This window comes from Podarcis melisellensis (genome assembly GCF_964234715.1).
Source record: "Podarcis melisellensis genome assembly, chromosome: 16".
Lineage (NCBI taxonomy): Eukaryota > Metazoa > Chordata > Lepidosauria > Squamata > Lacertidae > Podarcis > Podarcis melisellensis.
In genome coordinates this window covers 38,507,864-38,526,866 of record NC_138533.1, presented here as the reverse complement: position 1 = coordinate 38,526,866, position 19,003 = coordinate 38,507,864, and the positions used below count along the sequence as shown (strand labels likewise).

The following is a 19,003-nucleotide window of genomic DNA, read 5'->3' as shown; positions in this document are numbered from 1 at the left end:
AGGATTATCTCCATCTTTAATTAGGACCTTGGAAACAAAATTTTAATATATAGATGTTGTTAATCTCTATGTTTCATTTCATTCTCATGATAGTACAGTTTTTGGAAATTAAATTCCAAATACTGTATATTCAGGGAAAGTTGTGTGATCCAGCTGCCGTATAATATCTGAACTGTGTATTGCCTTGGACAAGCACAATTCACAGATCAGTTCTACTATCACACCTTCCACCAGTCTGGTGAAAAATGTAGCTATTTGCTCTGTGACTTGCGCTATTTGGGGAGACAGCTGGTATGCTACCATGACCTGTTTAAAGAATGCAGTTCTAAACAAAAGTGGGATAAATCAATCTGGTTAAGATATGTTTGTTAGGAAAGAAGTGTGTAGTGGGAAGGGGTGTGCTCTACCTGGAATGATTTTAACACAGGAATAGGAAACCTGTGGTCTTCTGGATGTTAGGCTACAGTTCCAATCATTCTTGACCATTGGACGTGTTAGCCAAGTCTGATGGGAGTTGGATTCCAGCATCATCTGATGGGCCACAGGTTTCCCACTCCTGTTTAAAAAGATGTAGAATCTGGGGTGAATTTGTATTTGTGCTTATGGACAAAGTGTGGATTCTGACCTGTAGCAGTCATTTTGAATTAATTTGGAGAAAAATATGGAATAAATCAGTGTGGGGTTAATGCATGTTTTAACAGGGCTTGCCTGTTAGGAATAAATTCTGATTCTGCATAAACAGCTAAAGCGTATTTGGCGGAGGAGGAAGCAAAATTATAGTCTGCAATAGTTACTCCAGATTATGTTCTACCTCTGCTTGTGGAGGCAGCATGCCTCTGAACGCAAGAGCCCTGGCAGATGCAGCCAAGAGCCCATCTATGCCAGCATCCTTTTCTCACAGTGCCCAACTAGGTGCCCATGGAAGGCAGGGCCCGAGTGTGACAGGATGCTCCACTGCTGTGTTTTACAGCAACTGATATTCATAAGCATGCTCTGAATACTTGTTACTGGGAATTCAAAGTGGGCTTCCCATTGGTCTGTGGTTGGCCACTGTAAGAACAGTGTGCTGGCCTAGATGGGCTCTTGGTTGCATCCGCCAGGGCTTTATTTTGTTCTTACTAATTAAACAGGAGTACAATCCAGTGTGCTCTGGTGCTAAAACACAGCTGTGGCAGAAGTGGAGATTCTAGTCCAGGATAAAACACTGGGAAACAAACATACGAAGAGCTCTGTAGCTGGATCAGGCCAGTCGCCCATCTATCCAGCCATCCTGTTGTCACAGTGGACCACCAGTTGCCCATTACAGGAAGTCAGCAAGCAGGGCATGACTATCCCAAGCTGTGTGGCTCAGCACCTGGCCTTCAGTGGCAAAGAAGAAGAACTGAGTCTCCAAGACGGTCTCTCCCCATATGAGCCAACCTAGACCCTGCAATCATTTCCCAAACTTGGGGTCTCCAGCTGCTTTTGGACTACGATTCCCATCATCCCTGCCCATGGATCCTGCTAGCTAGGGATGATGGGAGTTGTAGTCCAACAACAGCTGGGGCCCCATGTTTGGGAACCCCTACAATGGGGTTTTTCCTCCGGAGGGTGGCATCCTGAGGGGTCCGGAGGGTGAGCCATCCTTTTCTGTGGCGGCTCCCCCTTGGTGTATGTTTCTTTTCCCCCAAGTCTCAGGCCGATGAAGGAATGTGTTGGACGGGGCTTGTGGGTTTGCTTTTCTTCTATTTTGGTATCTTGATCTTGCGGACCGCCCTGGGATCTTTGCATAAAGGGCGGCGCACAAATGTAATGGACGATAATCGCAATGATCATAAGAATCGTCTGTGCGGCGGTGGCCACTCCGCATTAAAGAAACCGGAGTAAGAAAACAGAAGCAAAGCCAGGCCTCGAAGGCGGGTTAAAGAGCGGCTGGCGCGGGTCTGGGGGCAGAGCAGCCGTTGGAGGCGGAGCGCGGAGGCTTCCCGGGGAAGAGGAGAAGGGCAGCTCCGTCCCCCTTTTCCCCTCGCCGCGGGCGCCGGAGGCGGGTAAGCGGCAACTTCGCCCGCCGCCATTTCCCTTTCCCTCAGTGAGAGAGAGGAAGAGAGAGAGACGCCCCCTCAGTTTTCTAAAGTTAGGGTCGGTCTCCCGCAGCCCCACCCGGCCTGACTCCCCGCCCGCTCCGCACCCACTTTCTGGGGGACCCCCACTCCCTTGGGGGCTCTGCGGGTGAACTCTCTGCCCCCCCCCCGGTATTCAGAGGCGCACGTTATTCTCTCCCCCCCCCGCACCCTGGGATCTGTAGTTCATCCCCCTCACGGTGCTGCAATTCCCAGCCCCCTCAGCAAACCGCAGGGCCCAGGATTCTTGGGCCGGGAGGGGGGGTACTTTAATTCGCCCGGGGCCTGCCTTAAATCCTCAGGAGACAAAAGCGTGCACTTAATATTTCCTCTGCTCCTGCCTGTCTTTTAAAAAAAAGTCTTTATCAAAAGATTTCCATAAGTCACAAAAGTACATTCAGTATCTCTGCTTTCAAATCGTAGAATCTTCCATACAGGTCAGTTACGGTCCACTTAAGACATTTTTTTAGGTGTAGGCAATGTGGGGGAGTGGGGGGGAGGAAAGAAAGAAAGAAAGAAAGAAAGAAAGAGGAGAGTGAGAGAGACAGTATACTTTCATTCTTTAGAGTATTTGAGTGGTGCCTCTGTCTAGCTTTCTAAGGGAAAAAGGTAAAAGGCGGATCTAGACGGATCCTCGTGAATTCATATGATTTTTTCATTCAAATTAAATAAAACCACCATGATACTGTAGACTATGTCTTACTCTATAGACAGCATCAAAAAAATCACGCATCTACTATTTCGTGGGGCCGCAGGGGCGCAAAAACATGGTTAAAAAACACGGATCCTCATGGATCCTCATGATTTTTGCACAAGAGCAACCCAAAGTCACCATCAGTTCAAACATCATGGCCAGGGGCACAGCATCCACCACAAAAATCACGGATCCACGGCTTCCTGGCGATACCGTGGCCCAAAAACGTGGTTTTGAAGCACGGATCCTCATGGATCCTCACGCTTTTTGCATTGGGCCACCCCAAACTCACCGTCAAATCACACATCATTCCCAGGGGCACAGCATCCACCACAAAAATCACGGATCCACGGCTTCCTGGCAACGCCAGGGCGCAAAAACGTGGTTTTGAAGCACGGATCCTCATGGATCCTCACGCTTTTCGCATTGGGCCAACCCAAACTCACTGTCAGATGACACGTCATAGCCAGGGGCACAGCATCCACCACAAAAATCACAGATCCATGGCTTCCTGGCCATACCGTGGCACAATAACGTGGTTTTGAAGCACGGATCCTCATGGATCCTCATGCTTTTTGCATTGGGCCAACCCAAACTCACCCTCAAAGCACACATCATGTCCAGGGATAAAACTTGCACCACAAAAATCACGGATCCACGGCTTCCTGGTCATACCGTGGCACAAAAACGTGGTTTTGAAGCACGGATCCTCATGGATCCTCACGCTTTTCGCATTGGGCCAACCGAAACTCACTGTCAGATGACATGTCATAGCCAGGGGCACAGCATCCACCACAAAAAATCACGGATCCACGGCTTCCTGGCCATACTGTGGCACAATAACGTAGTTTTGAAGCACGGATCCTCATGGATCCTTATGCTTTTTGCATTGGGCCAACCCAAACTCACCCTCAAATCACACATCATGTCCAGGGATACAACTTGCACCACAAAAACCATGGATCCACGGCTTCCTGGCCATACCGTGGCACAAAAACGTGGTTTTGAAGTACGGATCTTCATGCATCCTCATGCTTTTCGCATTGGGCCAACCCAAACTCACTGTCAGATGACACGTCATAGCCAGGGGCACAGCATCCACCACAAAAATCACGGATCCACGGCTTCCTGGCCATACTGTGGCACAATAACGTAGTTTTGAAGCACGGATCCTCATGGATCCTTATGCTTTTTGCATTGGGCCAACCCAAACTCACTGTCAAATCACACATCATTCCCAGGGGCACAGCCTGCACCACAAAAATCACGGATCCACGGCTTCCTGGCCATACCATGGCACAAAAACGTGGTTTGGAAGCACGGATCCTCATGGATCCTCACGCTTTACGCATTGGGCCACCCCAAACTCACTGTCAGATGACACGTCATAGCCAGGGGCACAGCATCCACCACAAAAATCACGGATCCATGTCTTCCTGGCCATACCGTGGCACAATAACGTGGTTTTGAAGCACGGATCCTCATGGATCCTCATGCTTTTTGCATTGGGCCAACCCAAACTCACCCTCAAATCACACATCATGTCCAGGGATACAACTTGCACCACAAAAATCACAGATCCACGGCTTCCTGGCCATACCGTGGCACAAAAACATGGTTTTGAAGCACGGATCCTCATGGATCCTCACGCTTTTCGCATTGGGCCAACCCAAACTCACTGTCAGATGACATGTCATAGCCAGGGGCACAGCATCCACCACAAAAAATCACGGATCCACGGCTTCCTGGCCATACTGTGGCACAATAACGTAGTTTTGAAGCACGGATCCTCATGGATCCTTATGCTTTTTGCATTGGGCCAACCCAAAATCACTGTCAAATCACACATCATTCCCAGGGGCACAGCCTGCACCACAAAAATCACGGATCCACGGCTTCCTGGCCATACCATGGCACAAAAACGTGGTTTTGAAGCACGGATCCTCATGGATCCTCACGCTTTTCGCATTGGGCCACCCCAAACTCACCGTCAAATCACACATCATGGCCAGGGGTGCAGCCTGCACCACAAAAATCACGGATCCACGGCTTCCTGGCCATACCGTAGCACAATAACGTGGTTTTGAAGCACGGATCCTCATGGATCCTTATGCTTTTTGCACAAGATCAGCACAAACTAACTGTCAAATCACATATCATAGCCAGGGGCACAGCCTAAACCACAACAAACTCGGATCCACGTCTGCCTGGCCATGCCGTGGCCCCAAAACGTGGTTCTGAAGCATGGATCGTCATGATTTTTGCACAAGACCAGCCCAAAGTCACCATCAGATCAAACATCATGGCCAGGGGCACAGCATCCACCACAAAAATCACGGATCCACGGCTTCCTGGCAACACCATGGCCCAAAAACGTGGTTTCGAAACACGGATCCTCATGGATCCTCACGCTTTTCACATTGGGCCACCCCAAACTCACAGTCAAATCACACATCATTCCCAGGGGCACAGCCTGCACCACAAAAATCAAGGATCCATGGCTTCCTGGCAACGCCGTGGCCCAAAAACGTGGTTTGGAAGCACGGATCCTCATGGATCCTCACGCTTTACGCATTGGGCCACCCCAAACTCACTGTCAGATGACACGTCATAGCCAGGGGCACAGCATCCACCACAAAAATCACGGATCCATGTCTTCCTGGCCATACCGTGGCACAATAACGTGGTTTTGAAGCACGGATCCTCATGGATCCTCATGCTTTTTGCATTGGGCCAACCCAAACTCACCCGCAAATCACACATCATGTCCAGGGATACAACTTGCACCACAAAAATCACAGATCCACGGCTTCCTGGCCATACCGTGGCACAAAAACATGGTTTTGAAGCACGGATCCTCATGGATCCTCACGCTTTTCGCATTGGGCCAACCCAAACTCACCCTCAAATCACACATCATTCCCAGGAGCACAGCATCCACCACAAAAAATCACGGATCCACGGCTTCCTGGCCATACTGTGGCACAATAACGTAGTTTTGAAGCACGGATCCTCATGGATCCTTATGCTTTTTGCATTGGGCCAACCCAAACTCACTGTCAAATCACACATCATTCCCAGGGGCACAGCCTGCACCACAAAAATCACGGATCCACGGCTTCCTGGCCATACCATGGCACAAAAACGTGGTTTGGAAGCACGGATCCTCATGGATCCTTATGCTTTTTGCACAAGATCAGCCCAAACTCACTGTCAGATGACACGTCATAGCCAGGGGCACAGCATCCACCACAAAAATCACAGATCCACGGCTTCCTGGCCATACCGTGGCACAAAAACATGGTTTTGAACCACGGATCCTCATGGATCCTCATGCTTTTTGCATTGGGCCAACCCCTAACTCACCCTTTATTCAAAGATCTTGTATATAAGCACAGATCTGACCACAAAAATCATGGATCTACTGCTTTGTGGCACTGGCCAGATGTTTCCCTGGATTTATTGACCTGTTTTTAGGCGTGTGAGTTTCGAAGAAAGAAACAGCGTCGCCTGAATCTCAATCCATTAAAGATGGTCAATATGGCACATTGACTTTGCAAGCTATAACACCTTTGTGGTTCTGGCAAACTCCACAAAAAAGGCAGGCCCTCTGGTGCCTTGCTAACCCTGGTGGCTCTCCATATAAAATGCGAACACATTCTCTCTGCTATTGCAAATTGCAAACCTTTAGCAACAAAGATAGAGATGGAGAGCCAGGTCATGTTACTGGTTAATGTGTATATTTCTCCCTCCTCTACTGTCACAGCCAAGAACCATCAATGGGATCTCCTTGCACATGTGCTTGAGAATCTGGACACCATTTGCCCCAATTTAACTATTGTCCTGACAGGGGATTTTAATGCCTGCTTAGGCCAAGGGCAGGAAGTATATACAAAAGCTTGGGAGATCTTTGACTCTACTGCTCTTCCGCTTATGGGAACGAGAATCACGGGACTTAGAAATCAACCTGGCTGGCTTACGGCTCACCAAGCTGACTACCACCAGGGCTTTGTTGTGGCTTAATGGGCTGCCAGACTGGGAAGGCTCTGGGAATTTTACCTTTCTCTCCCCACAAGGAAATAGTGGGGCAGACTATATTCTGGTTCCCACTAAATTGTTGCCCTTCGGGGTGATCCTATGCTTAGTGAGTATCTCCCCTGTCAGGGAACTGCCATCGGAGAGTCAGGTGGTGGAAGGGCTCAAGGAGGCTAGGAGACCCTCGGATGCTGAGGAAGGAACCAGCAGGGGGAGAGGGAGAGTTCCTGCAGAAACTCAGTCGGAGGAATGGCTCCAAGATACTTCCAGTGAGCACAGCGGGGAGGTCTCAGGACCTCCGCTGGGGACGCCTACTCCGCGCAGGAAACTGCCACGCAGAGAATCCAGAAGGAGAGTTTCCGTTAAGGAACTCTTATATTGGCGTAAATTCCAGAAGCGCCCACTGACGGATTCTGCCAGCGATTGAGGTAGCCATGCACCCATGGCTCCGCGGACAGGGAGAGTTTAGAAACTGATTGCAGAGCCTTGAGGCTTTAAACGCTTACACACAAGTAGCCCCCCTAATCCCATAACATCCCCCTTCAATGTAAATTTGTCTTTCCATTGAGAGTCTTTCCATTAACGAGCATACACTATTGTCTTTCCAAACCTTGGTGTATTCTGATTGTGTGACTCACTTGATATTGGTAGGGAGTGGTGAAATTCCTCCAGTAGCTAGAGTCACTTGGTTTGAGGAGCTTATGGACATCCTAATAACGAATTGCCCTATTCACACTCGCACAGGCCACCTAAGGGTTTGGCGAGTGGACTGATATCAAAGGCATTAAAGTAGAGGTTAGGAGAATCTACAGAGAGTCTAGAGAGGCGGGAAGCTCCCAATTGTGTGATACATACTTCGTTACAACCAGGCAACTTAGGGAGTCTATCCAGCTTAGCCAGGAAAGATACGTACAACCAGGCTTGCTGGGATTCACTGCTTTCTGCCATCCTTACCAATGATCATAATACACTTTGGAAGGTTGTTGCAGACCCCCCACAGACTCAAGAGCACCCACTGACATTGATTCTATCTATGCTATGGGTAGAGCATTTTAAGGCAATCTTCTATGATGATTGTATCCCACCAGACAGCCAAGATCCTGCCCCTTCTTAGACCCTGGTAAAGTGGCCCCCTGTCTCCATTACTGAAGTCGAAAAAGTATGAAACTAGGCAAACCCGCAGGCCCTGATACCATCCCTTCTGAACTAATTAAAGCTAAGCCGGACTGGTGGGCTCTGATTCTAGCGGAACTCTTCACAGTGGTATATAGGACTGGAATTATTCCTAATTCTATGCAGAAATCCATAATCATCACAATCTTTAATAAGGGAAACAAGAAGTTACTGTCCAACTATTGACCAATAAGTCTATTGTCAAATATTGGGAAATTGTATGACAAACATCTATTATCCAAATTAACTACAGTGGTACCTAGGGTTAAGTACTTAATTCATTCTGGAAGTCCGTTCTTAATCTGAAAGTGTTCTTAACCTGAAGCACCACTTTAGGTAATGGGACCTCCTGCTGCCGCCGCGCCACTGGAGCACGATTTCTGTTCTCATCCTGAAGCAAAGTTCTTAACCCGAGGTACTATTTCTGGGTTAGCGGAGTCTGTAACCTGAAACATATGTAACCTGAGGTACCACTGTACGTGGCTTGATGTGAGCATCATAGGCCCAGAACAGGCAGGGTTTAGGCCAGGGAAATCCACTCTACGTAACTGTATAGTGTTATCCCATTTAGCCGCCAAGTACACGTGGCACAATAAATAAGGCCTATAAGTGGCCTTTTTTTATTTTATGGCTGCTTTTGACTCAGTTGGCAGGGGGCTGTTACTAAAACTGGTGGATGTTCACAGCCGCAAACTAAATGTATCAAAAATCACCATTCTTCTATATGCAGATGATATGATTCTGCTCTCATGAACTAGAATTGGCTTAAAGCGTTTGCTAAATGTCTGTATCGACAATTTGTCTAGGATGAAAATGAGCATGAACTTTGATAAAAGCAAAATACTAGTCTTCAGGAACTCTCGTAAGATATATAGTCAGGTTTTTGGTGGGAAACACATCCAGCAGGTATTTGAATTCAACTATTTGGGGATCACTTTCCATCACAGGCTACGGCGGTCCTCTTACTGCGCAGTGGCGGTAAACACAAGCAAGCTGTCTATGCAGGCCATATTGCATTTTTTTGCAACAAGAGGTAACCAACACATCCCTTCTGCCCTCAAGGTTTTTAATGCTAAAGTTGGAGCCCAACTGCTCTATGGAATTTCACTCTGGATGTCAGGGTTTACCCAGTCAGTGGAACGAGTGCAGGCAGCCTTTCTATTGAAGATTTTCCCTGTCCCACGCTGTGTACCTTACTCAGCCTTGTGTCTAGAGGGAGGCCAACATAAGCTTGAGACAGTTGCCTGGACTTTTCTTTTATGCTGGCAAAACATTTGCTTTTCAGCAGACAAAGATAATTTGTTTAGCAAAGTGTTGTCAGACCCCTTCCCTTCCCCAGGGATACCACTGTTTTGCACAAAGTTGGGGCAACTTGGGCTTTCATAGGATCTCTTGGGTGCTGGGGCTTTTCCAATCGCCAAGGCCATGTTAAAAGGTATAGAAAGTGAGCAGTTGGGTCCCACAAGGATCAGAACCTCTATTATTTCATTTATTCATTTTGTGATGTGGAATTAGTGCTAGAGACTATTGAAAAAGGAACTGAAAATGAAATGGTCAGTATTGTAATGTCCCTGTACAGTTCTATAGCGTGGTCCCATTTGGAATACTGTGTACAGTTTTGGGTGCAATATCTCTAAAACGAATATGGCTGGAAAAAGTGCCGAAGAGGGTGTTCTTGCTCTGTGTGGGATGGTCATTCTCTTCCATGGAGTGTGTGGCTTGGGGGGGGGATGCACAGTGCTGGGGATGGCAGACACATTCCTTGCCAGTCTGATCAGCCAGATCAATCCTGGTGATCAACAGGGTGATAGATGTGGCAACCAGATTGCTCTTACATCCAGAATTGGGCAACCAAATGATTAAGGGGGTACAGTGCTTTTCCTTTGAGAAAAGGCTGAAGAGTTTGGAAATGTTCGGTCTATAAAAGGTCTATAAGAGGGTAGCAGTCATGATAGAGGTTAGAAGATCAAAGAAGATAAAGTTGTTAGAGAAAACTTTTCATCACTCTCTCAAAATACTGACCTCACCCTGTGAAAGGAAGAACCACTTTATTCCATGAGAGATTAAACTGTGGAATTAACTGCATGAAGATTTGGTGATGGCCACAGGGAAAAAAAAATATTATTGGGAGAAAAATTCTGGTCCACTGGTCTTATGTAACCATTTAAAATTAACTTTGGGAGATTATTCCAACAAAAGAGACCATACCAATATATAGAGCTTCCTTAGTGACATTTCTGAGCAATTGCACAGAAAGATAGAGACAGAGACACTGCATTAAAGGTGATCATTTAACATTTTCCTGTTTAATTTTATGTACATGTGTGCCAAGAGAAAGGCGAAATGGGCAGAACTAGCAGGATACACACAGGTGAAGGGAGAACAGAGAAAATAAGAGCTTGGGATCGATATTAAAAAACTATAATTTAAACATTTACTTAACAGTCACAAAAATCAAATATGAACAACTTTCTTTTGCAGAGGTCATCATGCAATTAACTATCAGCTTCGTGCAGCCTTCTCCTCTGTCTGTCCACATGCTCATCATATGGAGACCTGAAAGCATAATGCAGAGAATTATATGCTGAACTTACATTCTTCATTCCTCCTATCATTACAATTTTTCCTAAACATTTGTCTTATCATTTAGGAAGATATTTCAGGCTTTAGGTGCCATCATAACACTAATGTTTCAAAAAGGACAACAACAGGGCATTTTTGACAACAGGAAAAGGCACTTCAGGTGTGGTGTGGTGGTTATGAGCGGTGGACTCAGTGGCGAAGCTGCAAGCTCTGGCACTGTTGGCGGAGAGCAGATGGGGGTGTGGCTTGCACGCATCACAGGAGGCATGGAGTGTGTGCCAGGGGTGTGACATGCCACACGTAGGGTGGTGCATCCCAGGGGTGTGGTGAACATCCTGGAGACGTGGTGTGCCTCCAGTGGGGACGTGGCGCCTGGTGCGCCAAGGGACCACAGCGCGTGTCTGGGGGTGGCTGTGATCGCACCACAACAGAATGGTGGTGTCGTGTGCGGTGGGCTCACTCCATACCCCTTCCTCTGCCAGTGGGTGGACTCGTAATCTGGTGAACCGGGTTCGCGTCTCCGCTCCTCCACATGCAGCTGCTGGGTGACCTTGGGCTAGTCACACTTCTCTTGAAGTCTCTCCGACTCACTCAGCTCAGAGTGTTTGTTGTGGGGGAGGAAGGAAAAGGAGAATGTTAGTTGCTTTGAGACTCCTATAAGGGAGTGAAAGGCGGGATATCAAGTCCAAACTCTTCAGGCTGCAATTATTGCACTAAGATACACCGTGGGACCAACAGATACTTCAGTTTGTTAACGGAGAAATCTGAGGGCTCCCTTGGACAAAAAAAAAGACACCATTCAGGAATACCAGAGCAAAACAGCATCCAGTAAAGTATTTATTGAAGACCAAGACAGGACTCCCACCTGCCACAAGGTGGAACAAGATGGAAGCCCCAAACAAAAGAGCCCCCAAACTTTTATTAGCTGCTAATCCCCATGTTACAACCCCCCACAAACTACATCACTAATACAGCATGGTTACATCATGAAAGGGGAGGTCTGGTGGCCGTAATCTGCGCATCCTGGACCCTGCCCCATGGTTCCCCTTGCCCTCCACCAAACACCTATCAAGTGTAACAAAAAAGATACAGTACTTACATTTCCCTGTTTCCCAGCCAAGTTGATCACACCCTTTTGTCTTCATCTGGGTTTGTTCTTCTCGGAATGGCTGCCTCTCTGGCACTCAGGTATCATGATGCCAGGGATTATCACTCAGGCAGAGGGGCTGCTGAGTAGCTGAGCTCACAGGTCTGTATGAATTTCTGAAGTTTTCCCAGTGAGCCAGTACATAGATGCATCTATCAGTGAATTGTTACATTTGGTATTGTGCAGCAGAGGCCCTTTGAATAGATAGGAAGAAACTGTGATGAAGTGTTTTGTGGGGACAAATCACAAAAGTCTAAATAGTGATTGTGCATGATATCTGCTGGAGGGGCAACCCCCCACAACCTATACATAAATTCCTGCAACAACTTAGACTGCACTCTTTCCCAAAGCATGTTATTAAGGACTGGAAAAAGACAACTGCAACATTCTTAGATTACAAGATGATGCAGGTGTTTTCCCCAAACCATCTGCATTTCAGTGACTAAAATGGACTCAAACATTGACATGAGACACCCACTGTTGCATCAGTGTGGAGGTAACTAAAGAAAAGATTATTCTTTGGGCGAGGGCTAAGCAAATCGGCCCCCCTTCCCACACATCTACCTGTGAAGATGTTGGTGTGCTGGCAATCAAAAAATGTGTGGAGAGATGGGACAAAGTTTTTTCTTAGCTATACATGCAGGGAGGGAGCAAAACTCCAGTAGAATCGTGCCAGCACCTCAGTGGGCTTACCTTAGCCCAACTGGCTACAGTGTAGGTCTGTGAGGCCCCCACTTCATTTACAGTGGTACCTTGGGTTACATACGCTTTAGGTTTCAGAATTCCGAAACGAATTAAGTACTTAACCCTAGGTACTACTGTATAGTCCCCTTTCTCCCCAGTGGGGACTCCAGAAGAAATACATCCTTCACCTGACCTCTACATGTTACTTGCACTATGCCGCCAGTTCTAGTGGTGCACCCAGCACCTCAGGGTCTCCCCTTGCTTGCTTATGAGAAGAACTGGCTCTGCATTCCAAACAAAATGGTTTTGTGCCTGCTGTTTGCTACAGGTACTGAAGATACTTCCCCCCAGGTTTTGTCCCTGATAAAAAATCTTTTGGGAACTTCCATACCCCATTCCTTTAAAGTGCAGAATAAACTTGGCCCTTCCATGAATCTCATTTAAATCTATAACATCACTTGGTTTTGTCCCAGCATATTTATGAGAAATGTCACTATTATAAAGAGTTAGGAATAAGAGTTTGGACTTTATATCCCGCCTTTCACTCCCCTTTAGGAGTCTCAAAGTGGCTAACAATCTCCTTTCCCTTCCTCCCCCACAACAAACACTCTGTGAGGTGAGTGGGCCTGGCCATCCGTCAGGAGTGCTTTGCTTGTGTGTTCCAGCATGGCAGGAGTTGGACAAGATGGCCCTTGTGATCTCTTACAGCTCTATGATTCTATGATTTTTTGATTCTATGACACTAGCTAGTACACTGCACTGTTCCATTAGATCGGGCATAGGCAAACTCGGCCCTCCAGATGCTTAGAGACCACAATTGCCATCACCCCTGACCACGGGTCCTGTTAGCTAAGGATCCTGGGAGTTGTACTCCCAAAACATCTGGAGGGCCAAGTTTGCCTATGCCTGATTATGTTGATATTGTTGCTATTTTTTAAGCTTAAGGTTATGTATACAGTAGCTGGCATCTATTTGCGTTTGAGCTAGCATGGTGTAGTGGTTAAGAGTGGTGAACTAATAATCTGGAGAAACTGCTTGCTTCCCCACTCCTCCACCTGCAGCTGCTGGGTGACCTTGGGCCAGTCACACTTCTTTCTGAACTCTCTCAGCCTGACCTACCTCAAAAGGTATTTGTTGTGGGGGTGGAAGGGAAAGGAGATTTTTAGCCGCTTTGAGACTCCTTAAAGGTAGAGAAAAGCAGGATATAAAAACCAACTCCATGAATAAGAATTCTATGGAAAAGGACCATCCCTGCCATGATGATGAAAACTATCTGTTTAGATTTTGCTGTATTATACCAACCTGTGGAATATGACAGTTCGCAGTTTAAAAATCTATTTGGCCACAGTGGATTGACAATCTGGACACACAAAAACCTCTGGAAGATCTTTTGAATCAATGCCTATGCAAAAGCAGTGCTACCAGTCCTTGCAGTTTCCTTCACAGTAAACCATAGATTGGTCACACTCACCACTGGGCTTCCTGCACCCTTCCTTCAAAAAACATATTGACCAGCTGCCTTCAAACAAGGTAGGTAAAAGATCTGAGCAATAGGTTAGTGTATCCTTCCATCCCTCTGGGCATGATCGAGACACAGTAATGTCACTCTCTTTCAAGCTTTGTCTCTTTGTGGGAGGAGGAGTGGCAATTTCAACTGGAATATATTTTTCTTGTCCTTCAAGATAGGTTTTCCCAATGTAATGTATTATTTCTTTTGCAATCCAGGGTCTAATGGCGGTCATATCCTTTTGTGTGTACTGTAATTGGGCAGCAGAAGCAATCAGATGTGCAATGGTGCATATGAAAGGACCGCAGTCATTGGAATTACCTTGCCTGGGTATATCAGTTGGTGCAAAAAATGACCAGTCCGCAAAACTATAGGGACAGTCTGAATCCATCTCATACAGACATGCTATGAAGGATTTTATTGCATAAATCACAGAGTGGTTTAATCCATGGTTGGAATCTAGGTAGAGCATGGTCTTCCTTTTAAAAATGATTACTATCAGTATCCAGTGGACTCCACTGTCATTTACTGGAATAATCCAAACATCTTTCTTTAGTACCCCATATTTCAAACAGGACTTCAGGGCTTTCACTGACAATTTTTGACACATGAGGGTCTGAATGAAGAGGCAACTAAATGGGAAAATTGTTCCATCATGACCTAGCTCTTTGGTCATGATCACCCTGGAGGCAAGAAATGCATCTATTATGCGGTCATTTATCCAGTTCGATCCTTTCAGTGTGTCTATGTCATAACCATACACACAGATGTTGGCAACTGAGCCCACAAGTTCCTCGGTTTGTAGACTGAGTGTGTTGAAGGTACAGTTGTGCCATGGGGGAACTGATGTAGAAATCATTGATTTGTCCAAACACTTCTCACTTTGAGATGGGAATATGGGGCTGCTATCAAAACAATTGGTCACTGTAAAATCCTCTTTCCCACTTTTTGGAGTGGAGGTCATCTGAGGCTGAGTGTTTTCCAGGTCTCTCATTGTCAGTTGGAGATCTGTTTTTAAGGAGTCCAAATCCTCAGCAGCCTGCACTGAATCAGATGCTGGAACTACAGTTATCTTTTCCTTCAGTCTGGAGAACTTTCTTCCTGATCTACTCTTCTGCCTTTTATTTCGCTTCAACTGTGTGAGCTGCAAACGGCGAGGCTTCCCTGGTTCTGGTGGCATGCCGATAGATTTTTTGGCAGCTATAATATGGTAGCAAGTCCTGGATGATGGGCAAGAGCAGCTCTCTTTGGGGAAAAGGCGGACAACATAATGCTTTTCCTTACTTCCCCTTACCACAAAGACACCAAGCTGTGGACAAACAGCTATTAAATTGTTCAGTACCGTAAGGTCCGCTAGTACCATTTGACAAACTGATGGTGCCTTCTCATAGCTTTCATCTTTCTTAGGCCGTGGAAGTTCACCCCTTTGTATAAGATCCATGATTTGTGATGGATCACAAGCTATATGAGGAAAGACTGTATGCTCTGGTGATTTTGAGTGTCTGATGAACTGAGGCCGCAAATGAAAGTTTCCAGTGTTACATAGTCCACGCAAAGTTTCTCTCCAGTAAAAATTTTGCATTGCATATAAGGATAACACCATTGCTTCCATTGTCATTTCTTTCCATTGTGAAAGTCTTTTTAGAGCTGCATGAAAACTCTCAGAGACATTTGTGGTGATTCCACTTTTTTCTTTATATATGTTCAGCCTCTTTAGAATCCAGGCCCCAGCATGATTTATTATTGCTTGGTGCAGGTCTTCCTCAAAGTAGTCCAAGAATGCTTTGCTCCAACGTTTACTGAGTTTATCAAATTTGAATGTGTACTCTTGCTCTGAATTTGACCTCAGAAGATCAAAAAAGTCAGCAAGGTATACCTTGGTATCCTCTGAACTGGCCCCATGTTTTTTCAACCAAAACATGATGTCTCTGTGGATGTGATTCCAGCATACCACTCTGTGGCTCTTGAGCAAAACATGATCCAAAGCCTTTTCAATTCCTTTTTCTCTGTCAGACACTATGACAACTTTTTCTGAATTGAACAATGGACACTGTTTTGAAAGGGTTTCCAAAAATCTCCTGTGATTGTCCTCTCGCCTGCTGTCATGTATCATGAACATTACAGGAATCAGTGGTGATTCAGCGAAAAGCACATTTTGGAATAATAAAGTAGATAGGAAGAAGTCTCCAAGTTGAAAAGTTGTGTCATATGAAAAAAGCATCGGTAAATCTGTTTTCAGTGATATCATTTTACCAATTTCGGATGAAATATCCTGTAGGCCCATAACAACAATCACTGTAGGACACAGAGATATATCATGGATGAAGCCTTCAAGGAGTTCTGTTAATTCAAAAACACTGTACAAATCATCATGACTGATTTGTGAACGTTGTCTTTCAAGCTTAAGTTTGTTTTGTACCTAAGGAAACAAAAAACAAAATTGTATGGAATGTTCGTAAAGTACAGTGCTACCTCTGGTTACATACTTAATTCGTTTTGGAGGTCCGTTCTTAGCCTGAAACTGTTCTTAACCTGAAGCACCACTTTAGCTAATGGGGCCTCCCACTGCCGTCGTGCGATTTCTGTTCTCATCCTGAAGCAAAGTTCTTAACCCAAGGTAATATTTCAGGGTTATTGGAGTCTGTAACCTGAAGCGTATGCAACCTGAAGCGTATGTTACCCGAGGTACCACTGTAGTCATGAGAGGTCATTTCATACAACAAAATGCTGGGGGGGGGGGGAGAGAGCCAGGGAAACAAGAAAAAAATAAATTTTGGATGCCATATCAAAGAAAGAAAATGAATTTGGAAAAAACCCAAATAAACAATCGATAAAACAGCCAATGAAATTATTACAATCACAGCATTCAATGATAATCAATGTAAAATAGCATGGGAAGTTAAAAAAATGAAGCCGACATTCTTTGAGCATGCAAACAATCCCGGAAAGTTGCTTGCATGGCAATTAAGGAGAAATCAACAGATGAATTATATATATAGGTAAAATTATTTCCAATGGTAAATTTCTAGATAACACAAAAGAAATAAGGGAAGCCTTTTAAAATCATTTTCAAAATTTATACAAAAGAGGAAATGGAAAGGCAATCAACATACAGGAATATATAAAAAAGAGTAATCTGCCAAAGATAAAAAACAAGAAGAGATAGTATTCTTAAATACACAAGTAACAGAAAAATCCCTGAAGGAATAAGGCAAATAAATGTGGGCAAATCACCAGGAACAGATGGATTATCAGCAAAGTTCAATAAAAAAATTAAAGAACATCTGGTAAATCCAATGAAAGATATAATGAATGAAATAGTAACAAAAGGGGAAATTCCAGAAACGTGAAAGCAAGCTTATATTACCTTGATTCCAAAACAAGATACAAATTTGACCTTGGTCAAAAACTATATACCTATTTCATTTTTGAACAATGATTACAAGGTATTTGCTAATATTTTAGCTAATTGATTAAAAAAGGTCTTAAATGTTTAAATATACCCAGACCAAGCGGGATTCCTTCCGGGTAGGCAGATGAAAGATAATATAAGAAATTGTAAAAATGTAATAGAGTATCTAGAAGTAAGAAATGAGAAAAAAGCAGCAATGATGTTTATAGATGTGGATTGTTTTTTTTAATGTATCTTTGTGCTTTATAAGGAAAGTGATGGAAGAAATGGAATATGGAGAAAAGTTTATAAAAGGGATACAAGCTGTATATACAGAACAGAGTGCAAAACTAATTATTAACCAGGTGATAACAAATGAATTCCCAAATGGAAAAAGGAATGAGACAAGGATGTCCATTATCACCATTATTATTCATTCTGGTCCTGAAGGTTTTGAACAGAAACATAAGAGCAGACAAACAGATTGTGGGAATAAGAACGGTGTGTGTGTGTGTGAATTTAAGTTGAAAGCATTTGCTGTTGACTTGGTAATTACAGTTGAGGAAACAAAACTGTGTCTCCCTAAAGCTTTTGAAAAAATATAAGTTTGGGTGAGTGGGAGGATTTAAATTAAATAAAGGAAAGACAAAAATACTAACAAAACGATGGAACTGGAGAAAATAATAATAATTTTATATTTATACCCCACCCTTCGCGGTTCAAAAAACGGGCTCAGGGCAGCTAACAACAAATTTAAAACACTTGATTATAAAAGCAACATAAAATACAGTATAAAAACATGAATAATAATAACATTCAAAAATCAATTGGATAATCCCCAAGGCTAGGGGGAGGAATTGGTCCTACTTTGGCCAGCGAGGAGACCAGGGGAGAATTAGCTTTGGGTCTCAGAGAGGGTGATCTTCATAAAAAGGTCGGGGGAGGGAAGGGAAGGGAAGGGAAATAAAAGATCAGGCTGAATTCAAATTAAGGCCAGGCGGCACAGCTCTGTCTTACAGGAACGATGGAAAGAGGTTAAATCCTACAGGGCCCTAGTCTCATGGGACAGAGCATTCCACCAGGTCGGAGCCATCACTGAGAAGGCCCAGGCCCTGGTGGAGGATAGTCTGACTTCCTTAGGGCCCAGGTCCTCTAAACTATGGTTGTTCATGGACCTTAAGGTCCTCTGCAGGGCAGACCAGGAGAGGCGGTCCCCGAGATAGGAAGCCCCTAAGCCACAAAGGGACTTAAAGGTTCAGACCAGCACCTTGAACATGACCCTATACTGCACCGGGAGCCAGTGCAACTGGGTAAAGCACTGGGTTAATATGCTGCCATGGCAGGGACCCCGTAAGGAGCCTCACTGCACCCGCTGGAGTTTGTGGGACAGTTTCAAGAGTAGCCCAGAGCTAATTACAGTAGTCAAGCCTGGAGGTGACCATCACTTGGATCACTGTAGGAGCCATAGGAGATTACAGAAGTAGAAATTCATAAAAAAGTCAAAATATTAAGGAATTTAGCTTGATAATAAAAATTTAAATTTATATAAAGACAACTATGATAAAGTTCGGAATGAGGTGAAGATAGATTTGAAAATTTGGAAGAGAATGAACCTCTCCTTGATGGGAAGGATAGCAGCAATAAAGATGAATGCACTATCAAAGATGTTATTTTTAATTCAGTCAATAGC

General features: G+C 44.9%; 1 protein-coding gene across 7 annotated transcripts in view; it reads left to right on the top strand.

Annotated features, from left to right (window-relative positions):
- The first annotated feature begins 1,652 nt into the window (after positions 1–1,652).
- Positions 1,653–19,003, top strand: part of CCDC62 (coiled-coil domain containing 62) — a 43,915-nt gene continuing 26,564 nt past the window's right edge. For 2 of the 7 annotated variants that reach the window (XR_014163801.1, XR_014163802.1), the window contains exon 1: positions 2,330–2,536. The gene's annotated coding sequence lies outside the window, so the exon portion shown is untranslated. Of the gene's footprint in view, positions 2,028–2,329; positions 2,537–19,003 lie in introns of those variants that run through there. The other 5 variants (XM_081892788.1, XM_081892786.1, XM_081892789.1 and 2 more) reach the window with 5 other exon arrangements.